The sequence below is a fragment of the Notechis scutatus genome, chromosome 3 (genome assembly GCF_049901735.1).
Source record: "Notechis scutatus isolate UNSWTSFEM ecotype Mainland chromosome 3, rNotScu1.2, whole genome shotgun sequence".
NCBI lineage: Eukaryota > Metazoa > Chordata > Lepidosauria > Squamata > Elapidae > Notechis > Notechis scutatus.
In genome coordinates, this window is record NC_142011.1 from 46,560,211 (window position 1) to 46,575,426 (window position 15,216).

Genomic DNA, 15,216 nt, shown 5'->3' on the forward strand with positions numbered 1-15,216 from the left:
CCTCTCTACATTTTCCCATGATTCACAGATTTTTGTGTAACAATAATTTTTGGGAGGTTATTTCTTTTGCTTTAAAGTCATCATAGACATTTGAGTTTGACTATCTGATAATTCTCTTAATTTGCCCTATATTGTGGTAGCTTTGTTTAAATGGAACAAAAACAAAATATTTTTAAAATAAAAATTGTAATATATATATATATAAAATATTACACACACACACACACACACACACACACACACACAAGCTCGATACCTGTGAAACTATGTTGTCGGGATTCGTTTTTGGGAAGGAAAATAAGGGGGGGGGGAATTCTGCCTCTGCCTACCAGCATCCATCGGTATTCATCTGGCTAGCGTCCTGTCAGTGTGTGAGAGAGTTGAGGGCTTTTTGAAAACTGAAATAATATTCGCTGTGTGACCAAGAAGGAGACAGCAAGGAGCCTGGGCATGGGTTAGCTCAACTGTTCTGTACTAAAGCTGCTTGGTCTGTGAAACTAAAACAAACTGAAATAAACTCCTCTCCTCTACTTGAGTTTTGCATTTGGAACAGATTTATTTTCAGGTGGGGAGGGGAAGTAGAACTCCTTAGCATCAGAGTGTGTTAATAATAATATATGAAATACGAATGCTTTGATTGTCATTTCGAAAAATCCTTTCTTAATGAGCACCTAGAAGCCAAGAGGAACATATATGCCAAATTTCAAGTATGTAGGCTTTACAGTTCTGGAGATTATGTGATGATGTGTGAGTGGTATTTCGCTTTTATATATATAGATATCTTACACTTAACAACCATGTTACTAACTTAACAACTGCAGTGATTCATGTGTGTGTGTGTGTGTGTGTGTGTGTGTGATAAATATATTCCTTTTTATCAAGCATGATTAATGGATGCACTGCTGAAAGCAATTAAATATTTCATCACTAACATGGAAACTATTCAGGGAAGGCAAATCGTGTTCCAAGGAACACTGTGTTCCATGCTATCAGAAGATATATGGCATTTCCCTTTTATCCATTAATGTCAAATTATTTAGATGAAATATTTGCTTGGACTGATCATCCTAAGGCAGTCAGTTTCAGCTCATTTGCAAAAAAATATCAAGATTCCTATAGGTGTTTTCACAGAACCTTTTCATATGTGGCAGGAATAACTACAACTTCCTTAAGTGCCAAATTACATGACCTGGGCACCTTCTTGTGGTGACTGCTGAAGAAAATAGAAGAGTCTCTGTAAATGATTGAAGCCTGGGAAACAGGTCCTTGTCAATCAACAGGAATGCCTGATTTACCACCAGTTTTACCAGATACATAGGAGCCAAGGGCATAGCGACACAGGGAAACAACAATCAACAATTTAATAGCTGGCCATCAACTCTCCAGACAACAACTAAAAGCTATGCACAACCAGGCACCACATAAATATTATGCATAGAACAGTCCAGGGCACAAATTTTGGTGATTGAGAAATTTCCTGAGGATGGGCTCCAGCACAAGAATGAAAGCTTGGAAGAATAAATCTCTGATCCCAGTGACCAACGATTGGATCCTGTAATATTATCCTGGACCACATAAAGTCTCTGTACCCTTTGTGCCCAAGCCAAGATCCAGGCCACCCTCTTTGCTGGGCCAACCACCTGGTGTAAACTGCTGGTTACAAAAGAAAAGTGTTTTGGTCCTTCTGGATACCAGGACTTCAGCAATAAAGATGGAGATCCAATTGGAGTTTTTCACAAAACCTTTTCCCCAGTCTCCTATTGGAAGCTTTTGATTCCTCAAGTGCAAGCATCTCCACCTGCTACATTTATTGCCCCCTAAAGTAATCCCTGTGTTGTACTTATCCATCAAACCCTTTATCCTGATTAAAAGGCCAGAAGAAGATAAAGTTCAGGAAATTACAGGTCAAAGTAAACAAGTTTAATTCACGTGCCTTTTAAAAAGAAAATGTCAGATAAAAGAAATTTGAGTCCAAGGCAGAAATGTAATCTGAGAAAGTATTTCAGGCTTGACCCACCCTAGTTCTCTTGAAGAAAAAAGAATGGGAGGGAAAGGCACATTGAGACTTGCAAGATTATGATACTGTAACTTTATGATAAAAGTGGTTATTAACACGAGTAACTTTGGCTTCACAGTCTGGTCACCTTTGAAGAGCTGACACCTGTTGATATGACTGACTCGAATGGTAGACAGATGTTATCTTGGCTTTGCCTGCTCTCTCTACATACTGTGACAGTCTTAAACAAGAAAGCCATAATGGATGTCCTAAATTACTACTGTGTCAAGAATAGACTATCCTTTTTCTTGAAATTTCTGATGTTAGCAGAATACTTTGCTTAGGAATTAGTCTTTTGATTTATATGGAAGGTATCTGATAAAAGAGTCATGATACTTATTTATGGTTGTGATATATTTACAATTACTTTATATTTTCAGCATATAAAGTTTTATTTTTAAAAATGTATTTATTTCATATAAGATTTTACATCCTGAATTTTAGTGCTCATTCATCACTGAAGACTGCTAACTAGAATGAAACCCATTAACTTCAAAGTTAATTCATGTTTATGTTCATGAACATGTTTCTCACTTATATAAAGAGAAATAATAGACAGAAGAAACAGACACTGGATAAAGGCTATTATTTGCTGAAACATATGCTTCCTAAATAAATGTTCTTTTCTGAAGAATGACATAAGAGAAAGTTCAATTTTAACTTTCATTATTTAGGAGGTATCATAGAAGAGACCGGTTTTTGTATCATCAAGTGATCTCCATTGTATTGACATACACAGAAGAATCCTATGTATCAGATCCTATGATGCAGGTGAGCTGTTGTGTTATGTTTAAAGATGACCTGGACCTAAACTGTTTATGGAAGTTAACAAATATATTTTTTGAGCATTGATATCAAGTCTGTCATCTTTGACTTGGCACCTTGCTGGCATCCTGCATGAGGAAAAGAACAAATGGGCAATAAACATGTATTACCATATGCTGGAAAATAGAGGGGAGTGAGGAAGTGACAGTTTGATGAAGAACAGAGAAATTCCAAACCAGTTTGTGCCAGCACTCAAGGCCAGAGATGGGATTCTACCTATTCGCTAGAACCGGTTGTTAACATTCTAAACAGTTCAGAGAACCAGTTGTTAGAAGAAATTACTGGCCTAATCCTGTAAGGAAGGCAGGAAGGAAACATTCTGGTGTTGCTTACAGAAACTGCCTCTCCATTAACCCTTATTACATTCTTGGCAGGACCAGACTTCCTGTCTCAGGAACATCTCTGGAGTTTTTTCCCCTTCCTTTGCTGGTACTTTGCTTGTGTGGAGTCACCATTCAAAGTTACAATGGCACTGAAAAAAGTGACTTATGACCATTTATCACACTTATGACTGTTGCAGCATCCCCACAGTCTTGAGAGGCCAGGCAAGGAGATGCGTGCCTCGATGTGAGTGATGTTGAGTTGGCCACACCCAGCCAATAACATGACCACTAAGCCATGTCCACCCAGTCATGATCACCAAGCCACGACCACCACCTAAGCATGCCCACCACCTAAGCCACGCCTACCACCTAAGCCTCACCCACAGAACCGGTTGGTAAAAAATTTGAATCCCACTTCTGCTCAAGACCATATATTTATTTATTTTATTTATTTATTTTTTACAAGATAATAAGTGTAAGTGTATACATAGTTGTGAATACATGAAATGGATACATATAAGAAAAATAAAAGAAGAATAAGAGAAACAATAGGAAAGGGACTGTAGGCACGTTGGTGCGCTTATGCACGCCCCCTAGAATACCCGTAGAAGCAATGTAGATTACTGAACACATCTCAGCGTTCTCAAAACAACTAGGCAAATTTTCATTGGCTGAAGATGGACTGGTCATGGGGGGAGAGATTGGATGAGGGGAAATATTTTGTATCCTTTTAGCATGGGAAATTTAGTTCTAGCCTGACTTTACTGCAGCCAGCATCTTTAGAACCTATCTCTTCAACCAAATGGAATTGAGGGTCTTTCTTTCCTAAGAGATCAGATTGGAGCAGGTCTGACAGAGTATTTATATAGTCTGTGAAGTGACAAAATCCACGCAAGAACAAAATATAGTAGATATACTTAGATTTTTCTTAACTTTATATTTGTAAATCTTTCTAGTTGCTTTTATTAAAGTTTCATTAACTGATTTTAAACACTGGAAAGTTATACAAATATATCAGAATCAGTGATACTTATAAACTAATGCCATATATTAAAAAGTCCAAATGTTCAAGAACTTTATGCAGGAAGCAATATTAAAGTTATTAAATCTGAATTACAAGAATCAGGACAATAGCTAGATGTTGATATTATTCAGTATTTTTGGTGCCATTTAGTGGCCATCTAGATTTTTGTAGATCACATTTAGTAGCCCTGATCAATAAATTACAAGCCTTTTCATTTAGTAATGTATTTCCTACAAAAGTACCATATCTGGCCTAATGTTCCCTATCATGATTCTCAAAAGTAACATCCCAAGAGCCAGAAGTAAGATTCAATAGATTTAGCAACAATACAACACAATTCCTATCCAAAACTCAGCATACTCTATCCTAATCATTGTGCCTTTCATCAAGTCCTCCAGAATGCTGTCATCTAGGGATCAAAGTCAGAAGATAGAAAAGAATAAGAATGTTTGCCTATGCTGAGGAATAGCTGAATCAGGGAGCACATCTCAAGAGCGAATTGCTGAAGGAAACCAAAATAAATTAAATTTATTTTGGGCACAGCAAAACTCAGTGAAGCTTTTTGTGATTCCCATGTTGACAGATTCTAGCATAAAAAACACTGCTGCCATTACATTTCACCTCATTTCATAACTTCTCAATTTTTGTATTTCTTTAAATACTGTTTCCTTAAAGTAACAGTCAGAATTAAAGCACTCCAAAGAGATGCTATCAAGCCTCCAGTTAAACACAAATGAAGACAATATTGTTTTTATACTGTATTATCCTGTAGTCTTATGAATATTTGGTAGGCCTTCTCAACAAAATATTCTCCTTTAATTGGTTTAGAGCTATTATAGGTAATTTTAATAAAAAAGACACCATTGTATTTTCCCCATAGCAATATAGAACAAGAAAAAAGGATACATTACTAGCAACCTCAATCCTTTAGAATTCAGAAATGTTACGAACAATAAAATGGTGTGTTCAAAAGGAAGTGTGATAAAATAGATATATTGGCCAGATTATAAAGATAATATATAGATGTTTAGAATATGAGATCTGTGGGTACATCATGAAAATCGTTTTGCTATTGAACCCAGTTTAATATTTCTTAAATTCTAAGTTGAAACACCACCTGCCCACTTGCTTTGATATACCGGGGAGATGAGTAAGTGTAAGAGCTTATATTTTTCCACCATAAATAAAAGAAGAAATGTGAATTTTAGTCATCTGAAAAAGGAAAACAAGCTGTATGTATCTATATCATAAAGCATCCTTTGAACTGATCTTGATAAGTGGTAGCTGCACAGACCATGTCCTTTTCTGTGTTCAGCAATACAAAAGTAATTTGTCACAGTTTTCTTTCAGTCCAGGCATTATAGCTATCCGAAACAATTTCTGGAGCATTGCAAAGATTACAACCTGGTTGCTGTAACTGTGTTCAAAGAACATCTGCAGTTCATGGCCAAGAACTAAATAGGTGATGGGAAAGAATTTTTCAAATTGGTCCCTGGAAAGATTCACTTTAAAACTGCTGCCTCTGCATTTATTTTTTTTGCCTTGTAGGCAAACACAGGCCTTCACTCACAATGGTTTTAAAATGCTGCAGTTTGGATGATTGATGAATAAAGAAAAGACTCTTATCCACATCATGACTACTAAATGTTCATCCATAATATCCCTTAACCTAGCACTGAATGCAAATCAAGGGGGATCCACTGCACAGGAAGAACATTATGCAAGAGATGGCCATTTGCAGAAATGACTTTTAGCAATTTTCCTGTAGGCTGATTCTTATAAAATCAGCTGATTATTAATCTGTATCGTCACTTAGGAATAGATATTGGAAGATATTGGACACCTCAACTGTTTGGCAGAATTCCTTTTTCAAGAAAGGTAAATGGATTATGATTGTGGACTGTCCATCTTTTTATTTATAAATAGTATCTAAAGGCATGGGCACGATGTATACTGTGTAACAGTAGAAATACAGCTTACCATTTGATGTACTATACAGAAGCAGAGTGCCTACTTTTTTTCATGGTGCTTTTCAAAAACAAAAACAAAATAACTTCTGCCAATGCTATAAAAATATAATAAAATCATATTCCAGACTTTGGGTTTAGAGATTTAATTAGCTCATATTTCTGTTAAAAATATTGGATTTAAAAGAAGAAACATACAGTACAGTCTCAAACTATAATCCAGTTAGTAATTGACTCACTGAATATAGTATGTCTTTCAAGTAAAATGTGCATAGATTTACCCTGCCCAGTTATTCTTTTTTGTATTCTGGACAAGTTATAATTGTAATGTCTTCAATCCTTGCAGGCTCATTTCTTTTCCTCCAGTTTCCGGGATACAATAGTTTTTTTTAAATTATTCCACTTTTATTATTATTTTTAAATAACTCAAGGCAACCAATATATAATATTCTTTACTCTTCATGTTTTTCCCACAACAACCCTGTGAGCTGATTTGGGAGTGCCAGATTTCATCTCTAAGGTCAGACTAGAATTCAGTCTCCTATTTCTAGGCCAGCACTTTAACCACTTCACCAAACTCATGTTTTTGTGAGATGGGTGGCCATATAAATATGATACATAAATAACATTATTCCTGTCATGCCCCTGGTGGAGACTAACTCTGAGGAAGAGGAGGAACAACCAACAGGGAGTGGGAGTGTGGCTCCAGAGGTGGTGGAGAAGGCTAGGGAAGGGCAGAGGCCGGCTGAGCAATCAGAGGAGGATCCAGGCCCATCCCCTATCCATCCTAGGTCACGCAGGGAGGGAGAGGATCAGGGAAAAGCAAGGTCTACTCAAGAGGAGATATATAAGTTTGCAACTGCGCAGTTCGAATTTGCAGGAGTCAATTTAGTGTTCACCTTGGAATAGGTTTATCTTTGCTGGTGTTCTTCCCATGGACTTTTCTCGGTTATTTACCTGGAGTTTATGATTAGTTATCTTGGCTTGCTTCGGAACTCTCATCAATGAGGTTTGTTTTGGTTTTCTGTTTGCCTCATTATTTACTTTTGTGACTTTAAACTGTGCCTAATAAAACAGTGAAGTTTTAAGTTGAAGCCCTTACCAGACTTTAATGTATGTTTTGAGTGTTGGGTTATTTTGAGAGACTACGGGTCATCACAATTCCTTACATTTACATTTAATAGGTCCATGCCACTAAGAACAATATTATCATTAAATTAGATAAATAAACTAGAAAAAACAAATATTTTTCTTCCATTAGACATATTTGAGAGCTTTCAAGACCACCTACTCATTTGAGGCATTTAAAATATAAATAGGCATGTTTGAAAAACAGGACTACTTTTTAATCTAGGACTAAGCAAGGGATGAAAAAGAACTATGCTTATAATTTATAAGGAGAAACTAAAAACAGAATTTAGAATACGAATGAAGTGAAATACTTTTTGAATTTTTCAGCTGCTTGCACTTAATCAGTCTGGTATGGTGGAGAGGTTATTAAAAGTTGATTGGAAATGTTTAATTTATGCAGAAGTCCTTTGATGAGGGTGAAATGGTCCCATAAGACAGCCCAATTTGTCCACCCTCCAATAGCAGGGTATTTCTAAAAAATCCAACTTTCTCCAAGCAAAATTGCTGATATCCAAGAGTCTGCAATTTACATTTGTCAGATTGCCTACTGAACAGAATCTTTATGACTGAAGAGTTTTGTAGAAGGAAAGATTCAGCAGGATATTAGAGAGGGATGATAATGTACATGCTTGAAGTTAGTTGAAAACAAAACAAATCCATATCGATCTTTTGATAATATCTTTTTCTGATTTAAATTCTGACTCACTACCAGCTGCATTTTAATAAGGATTTCAGAATTGATATAATGGCCCTTCCTCTCAAATCTGAAGCTTCGGTAGTTTTCATACTTTCATCATAGCCATCCACCCAAACATCTATTGGGGGTGCTGAACATATGGATCTGTTGCTAACATATGCAGACAAAACACCATCAATGAAAGGGCGCACATTCAATTGTCAGGGTGGGGGGAAGAATGGAAGAGGAGAAACGTCAGCAGACTTGAAAATCTGTGAACTAATTCAGCATCTCAAGAGCACTGTAGCTGTTGGTCTGCAACAAACCCTGCAGCCAAGGATACCAAGTGATGGCTGAAGACAGACTAATAAAAAGTTGAAAAACAACAATGCTAGAAAATACACAAACTGTACTGCTAAAATAAAAAAAACCCTCATGAATATTTTCAACTGCATTCAAATTCTGTGTCCTAGCCAGATCAACACAAAACACTGATATAGAAGAAAAATGAATTGGATGGGTATCCTATAAGTTTTAAGGATTGCATTTGTCCAACACACTAAGTCTTAAAAAGCAATTTATTAGGTTTTGGCTTAATTTGGTCTATTCCCCCTGGCCACCCTGGTTTATAGTTTAATTGTATGTATTGAGCCAATTAATTATAGTTTATGTGGAAGAGACAATGAACATGGAAGCAAACCATCTAACACAGGGGTGGGCAAACCACGGCCCATGGACACATCCGGCCCGTTGGTCATTTTAATACGGCCCGCCTCTGAAAAAAAAATTCCCCTCTGAAAAAAAAATTGGGGCCGGCCAAAGAGACCCGCGCCAGCGCCAAAATTGCACACACAACACGGAGCTGGGCAGCCGCTTCCTGCTAGCGGGGCCAAGGCCACCACCCGGGAACGCCCACTGCTTTCCTCGCCAGGGCTGGGCGGTGGCGTGTTGCCCTGCGCCGCGTGGCCCCGCCTGGCAGCGTGCTTCTCAGGTGGTCTCCTCCTCGGCCATACAGAACAAACAGGCAGAGAAGGAGGAGACCAGCCGGCTGGTTGGGGGAAGCTTTCTGCGCCAAAGAGGCAGCTACTAATCTCCAGCTTTGCTCCGCTTCTCCAATGGTCCGGCACCACCCTGTTCTTCTTGTGCTGCGAAGAGGCGGCATGATCTCCGGCTCCGCTCTGCTTCTCCAACATCCGGCGCCGCCCTGTTCTGTGTCAGGCCCAGCAAGTCCGAGCAGCCGGCGCACAGAACAGGCGGCGCCGGATGTTGGAGAAGCAGAGTGGAGCCGGAGATCATTAGCCGCCTCTTCGCAGCACAAGAAGCCTCCCCAACTGGCCAGGTGCTCTCCTCCTTCTCTGCCTCCTTCTCTGCCTCTCCCCTCTTGCTCCTCACAGTTGCCCTGAGCTGGTGCGGTTCTTTACTTGGGCAACCAGACGCCCGCAGCAGCGCCCGCAGCAGCAACAGGCAGTTCTGCCCGGCTCTGCTCAGGTGTCCGGCTGGGAGCTGTCAGGAGTTGCTACGCCGCGCAGCTCGCGCTGCTCCAGTCCCGCGTTGCCTTGGGAAGGGAAAGGCAAAACCAGGAGCCGCTGAGCCTGAACCTCCGGTGCCGCTGCTGCCGTTGCAAAGCACCGCCGCGGCTCTTCCTTTTGCCTTTCCCTTCCCGAGGCAATGTGGGACTGGAGCCGCGTGAGCCGTGCCGGCAGTAGCAACTCCTGACTCAGGGGCCTCCGAGGGGAGGGGAAGGAGGAGAAGAAGGGGGCGATTCCCAAAAATCTTGTGCTGACCCGGCCCGCCTGTCAAATTTTAAAAGTGAATGCGGCCCCCGAGCCAAAAAGTTTGCCCACCCCTGATCTAACAGAAACAACCCCACCTCCAAGATATATGCTTTTGCCTTCTCTTAGCTTGCAAAGCAAAAATGGCAAATTCAGCCTACTATAGCATTAATTATATATAATTATTAGGAAACTGAACATTTTTGTTATAAAAGTGAGAAAAAAAATCAGCTTCAATTATCTTATACCATAAGATTTCTTGCTGTAAGTGTTGTGTGTGTGTGTGTGAGTGAGTGTGTGTGTGTCTATCTTAAAGATGCCATTTTCATTCTCTCCATTTCTTTTCTTGATATATATTTAAGAAAATTTATACATATGGTTGCTGGAATTTTGCTAATAAAATCCTTTACTAAGTTTACATATATGTAGCTGGAATTAAATACTTGTGACATCCAGCCTTCCTGATCACGATAATATGGTCAATGCATACTGTTTTTGTTATATAGTAAAAAAAACCATACTTGCTATCTCTTTAACTTTGGACCTGTTTATTATAATTTTAGATAACTTTCACTAATCCTATTTTTCCCTTGTAGTATAGCGACACACTGATTTCAGTTCATTTTGGTGTGAAAATATCATTTACAGACTTTTTTATTTTACACTTTTCAAGGACTAGAAGGACTTGGAAACATTTTTGCCTAACTGACATGCATATCAAAATTGTAATATTGAATAATATTAATTATTCAAATAATTTGCATGTGATACTGGGACATTAATTATTCAAATAATTTGCACCAGTTACTTTCAAATACATCAGACTGTAATGGACCTCTAGTAAATTTCTTATTACAAATGTAGTGAACTTGGCCAATACTTTCTGAATCAAGATAATGAAAATATTTCTCATATTTAATTTGGTAGAATCTTTTTTCTGCCTACTAACTAAATGTAAGAAGTGGTATATGGATAAGCAAGGAAGGCTTGCATGTGCACAAAAGTATAGAAAGGGTTAGTAAATGGTATCAGTAGAATTAGATTTGTTTCCTTTTTTCTATCCTTGTGAGATAACTTTTGGATTATTATCTTTTTACTCTTTTTTCACTTTGCATAACTTATATCAAAAGGGAACAGCATGACAATTATACCTGGGTGAATGAATATATATGTATGCATGCATGCATGCATGTATGTATGCTTTTTTTCCTTGATACATACACAAAGAAACAGCTTAGGAAATCAAACTGAGCAACAGTGAAGTTGATGAAAAATGCAGTATTTCAACTATGTTTCCTCCTACAGTTGCTACTGCTGCTCCGTGATCCAGCATAGGTAAACAAGAGAGCTACCTTATTAGAGGGGTGGGGCCAGGGGTGGGATTCTACCAGTTCGCACCTATTCGCTAGAACCGGTTGTTAACATTCTAAGCAGTTCAGAGAACCGGTTGTTAGAAGAAATTACTGGCCTAATCCTGTAAGGAAGGCAGGAAGGAAACATTCTGGTGTTGCTTACAGAAACTGCCTCTCTGTTAACCCTTATTACATTCTTGGCAGGACTAGACTTCCTGTCTCAAAGTTACAGTGGCACTGAAAAAAGTGACTTATGACCATTTTTCACACTTATGACTGTTGCAGCATCCCCACAGTCATGAGAGGCCAGATGAGGAGATGCGTGCCTCGATGAGAATGATATTGAGTTGGCCACGCCCAGCTAGTCACATGACCACCAAGCCATGCCCACCAACTAAGCCACACCCACAGAACCGGTTGTTAAAAAATTTGAATCCCATCCCTCGGTGGGGCCATTAAAATCATTCTGGTAATAATATGACTTACTATAGCAAGGGTCAGGAAATTAATTTAATGATAAGCTACAGAGTATAACTCAGTTGAATTCAAATACCCATCCCTGCACCTGTCATCCCTCAATAATATGAAGCTTAGGTTTAATTTGGCCATACAAAATTGCCTATTAAATAGCTTAAGATCCTTCTTCCTTCTCCTTTTCAATTCAGGTAATCAAGATATACGTAGCAAACTTAGATAGGACTGTGGTCATCATATAAACTCATAACAGCATTCAAAATCAATCTCAAAACGGCACCATTTTAAAAGCTTTGCAGAATATAATATTTATATTTTATAATATAATTCCCTATTTTCAGAGGCTCTCACATTGAGAACATAATATAATAGTTGAACCATGTGGTGATGAAATGATGAATCACTGTTGCTAGGATACTGTGATTCCTCTGGACATGGCTCCCCCTGGTGATCCAGGAAGACCTATAAGTCCAGGGAGAACATTTCAAATTGCAGAACCCCCTTCCAAAGTTATCAACAGGATCACGATAATGATTGTTTTCAGACAAACAGCTACTCCATCTTGTTGGCATTTAGTCTGATTTTATTGCTACCCATTCACAACCCCATGCACAGTGTATATAGTAAATGTCTTACCTGAATACTATGGTTCTGGATACTGATTAAATGCTTCTGTCTTAGTCCTGATTTAATACTGAACAGCCTATAGAACAAGAGGGGATAAATCAAGAAAAAAATTAATGGACTGCTCATAAATCTGTTCAACTTTAGAGCAAACCCTTTTAGAATGAATGCAAGGACGATTCTAGAGATTTTAACTATTTATATTTTTAATATTTCATGTTGCTTTCTTTAACCTTCAGACACTTTTGAACCTCATATTTTGAAGCATGAAGTAACGAATTCTCTAGGTATTTAGTGTAGAAGAAGAGGAGACATTTGCCCAATTCCATTTTAACATTATTCTCTGATGTGACCAGAATTCCAATCTATCATTAGCAGAACAAGTCTAGTTTTATGCAGATGTTAAATGGGAATGGTAGAAGTATGTCTTGAGACATCCCACATTAAAGTCACTTATTTCTCCCCTTACTAAAAAAAAGGAAAATTGCAGTCTGGACAAAAGATTGAAACTGTTCAAATGCTGCTAGAACCAAGGATGGACAATTGCAAGGCATGTAGAACCACCCACTCCTATAGGGAGGCCTTAGTCACTACTTAGACCCATCCCATGTCACCTTCCAAGATGCCTGTACCAGCCAGGGAGTGGAGGCATGGATCCTGAGCACAGGTGACAAAACTCCCAGTACCAAGGACCCTGTCAAATTCCTGACGTCTAACCTCTTCCCAGATAACTGAGTAACATTGTGTCTATGCCATTTCCATTGTACTTGTCCAACCAAAGTCCAACTCAGAGCAGCATTATCTGATTGATACCTAGAATAGTCCTCACAGCTGTCCTGAAGAATCTCCCTATAACAAGACACTGGATTGCTCAAAACAGGGCTGCTAACCCTCCAAAGATATAAGAGCAAAGGAGGAGCTTCTTTCTACTCTTTTAATCACAAGATAAGCCCTAATAAAGGCTGTACCCAGCTGGATTCATTCTTTGTCCTCCTCAAGTGGTACTAGAGGAATCTTCTCATTTAAATCAATCGTGAATTTGTCTATGGCGATTTTCAGTCATCCAGGTCATGGTTGTCCGAAAGGTGCTTTTTTCAAGAGGCAAAAAGAAAGTCCAGTTGCCTCTTGAGAAAAAAGCACCTTTGGGTCAATCATGAATTATTCAAATGATCTTATTCTATGATTGTGCTTCTTTTTCCTAACCATTTCTTAAAATATCTTCTTAACTGAACAGTGCAACTGGGTTTACTAAGCATCAACTGCTTATTTATGGAAGACTGGTTTAGAAATAAGCGTGCTTTGATGAAGCTTTCAAATGACACAAACAGATTATGTAAACAGCCAAATTTACAAAGATGCTCAAGCTCAAAACATTTCCAAAATACAGTAGTTAGAAAAGCCTCCTAATTTATTTGAGGTTGAGCCATACTTTTTGAACTCAAGACTGCTCTTGTCACTTTGAAATGTTTTGCACACACATCTGTTGTAACTATAAGAAATAGTTCTTATAATTCTATAGTTCTATAGCCAGAGACTGTCACTAGGCAAATACAAGTTCCTTCAGATTCTCACTAAAATGACAGAAAGGGCTTCTAACATTGGAAAGCAAAATCTACAATGTAATTTTCCTCACTATCCTTTGGAAGAGAAATATTTGGAAAGAGAAGGAGGGAGGGAGGGAGGGAGAGGAGGAGGAGAGGAGAGAGAGAGAGAGAGAGAGAGAGAGAGAGAGAGAGAGAGAGAGAGAGAGAGAGAGGTCTCCTTGTCTGCACTTCTGTCCTCCTGATACAACCAGCAAGATACTGGAGCTCAGACAGTTTCTGGGTCACAGTCCTTTGTTATGGTAGACAAGATTGCGTTGCCAGCCTCCTAATAACATTCTTTATTCAGAATCAGAAAGCAACCATTCTTCCTCATGGTCAAAGAACAGGTTTTGTTTTTGTTTTTTAAAAAAATGCACAGTCCTTATTTGACTTTGGGCAGTTGCATCTTTTCTGGTTATTTATTTGCCTCCTGGAAACAAAGAAAATGTTTTCAGCACACTATCACATCTGATTTTGAAATCCATTCAATCAGCATAATTATTATTAATTAGTATGAGCATTTGGCATTGTTTAATGAAGAACATAGAAATGTTGTTTTCTTCTCCAGTATGATCAAAAGAGTGCCGTGTTAAAAGAATGTACTTTGCCATATTGTATAAATGCAGGGAGTTTCCTGAATGAATTTCTAGCCCATCATTCTCAGTATATAAAATTTGATAATGGACAGGGGAGGTTCAAAAAACCCAGGAACAACATTGCATTTCTTACTTTACATACAAATGTGAGTCTCTAGCAAGCTTTACATGACACTTTCAAAAGGTGAATCAAAAACCTGGCATTTCAATCATTAACCTTAGATTCAGCCATTTAAATCTTGACCTTTTTCCTCTTGGCTAAAAGAAGATGTGTAGCAAGGGCTTATCATGATAACCAATGTATGGGAGAAATGCTGAGATGGGGAAAAATGCAAAGGCAGTAACAAAAACAATCTGGTTGAATAGATGGAGGTGGTATCAGTTGAAAACAATAGATAAATGAATGACTGAATAATTTTCTCAGTGTGGTAGCCAAAACTCTTGTCACCCACAGTCCAGAAGGAAGTATTTAAACATTTGTTTAGAGGGGGGAAATTAAGAAGGGAAAGGGGAAAAATCTTTAAAGAAACACAATTTCACATTTTTAAGGAATAATAACTGAAGGAAAGAGTAAATATCTCAACAGCACATGAACCACAGACTAGGAAACGCTACTGAGTTGAAAACTGCAGAGACACACAGATGTTTTGAAAAGGGGAATGAAATTTCCTATAGAGTAATCTCAACAAGACCACAGTAGTTCTCGTCTTATGACTGAACCCAAAATTTCTGTTGGTAAGCAAGACAATTGTTAAGTGAGTTTTGCCCTTTTTACAACCTTTTTTTGCCACAATTGTTAAGAGAATAATTGCA

At 38.4% G+C, this 15,216-nt stretch overlaps 1 protein-coding gene across 15 annotated transcripts in view; it reads right to left on the minus strand.

Moving 5' to 3' along the window:
* Window positions 1-15,216, minus strand: part of NFASC (neurofascin) — a 173,558-nt gene that overhangs the window by 107,255 nt on the left and 51,087 nt on the right. For all 15 annotated transcript variants that reach the window (XM_087959681.1, XM_087959697.1, XM_087959682.1 and 12 more), the window contains exon 2: window positions 12,237-12,303. The gene's annotated coding sequence lies outside the window, so the exon portion shown is untranslated. The remainder of the gene's footprint in view (window positions 1-12,236; window positions 12,304-15,216) is intronic.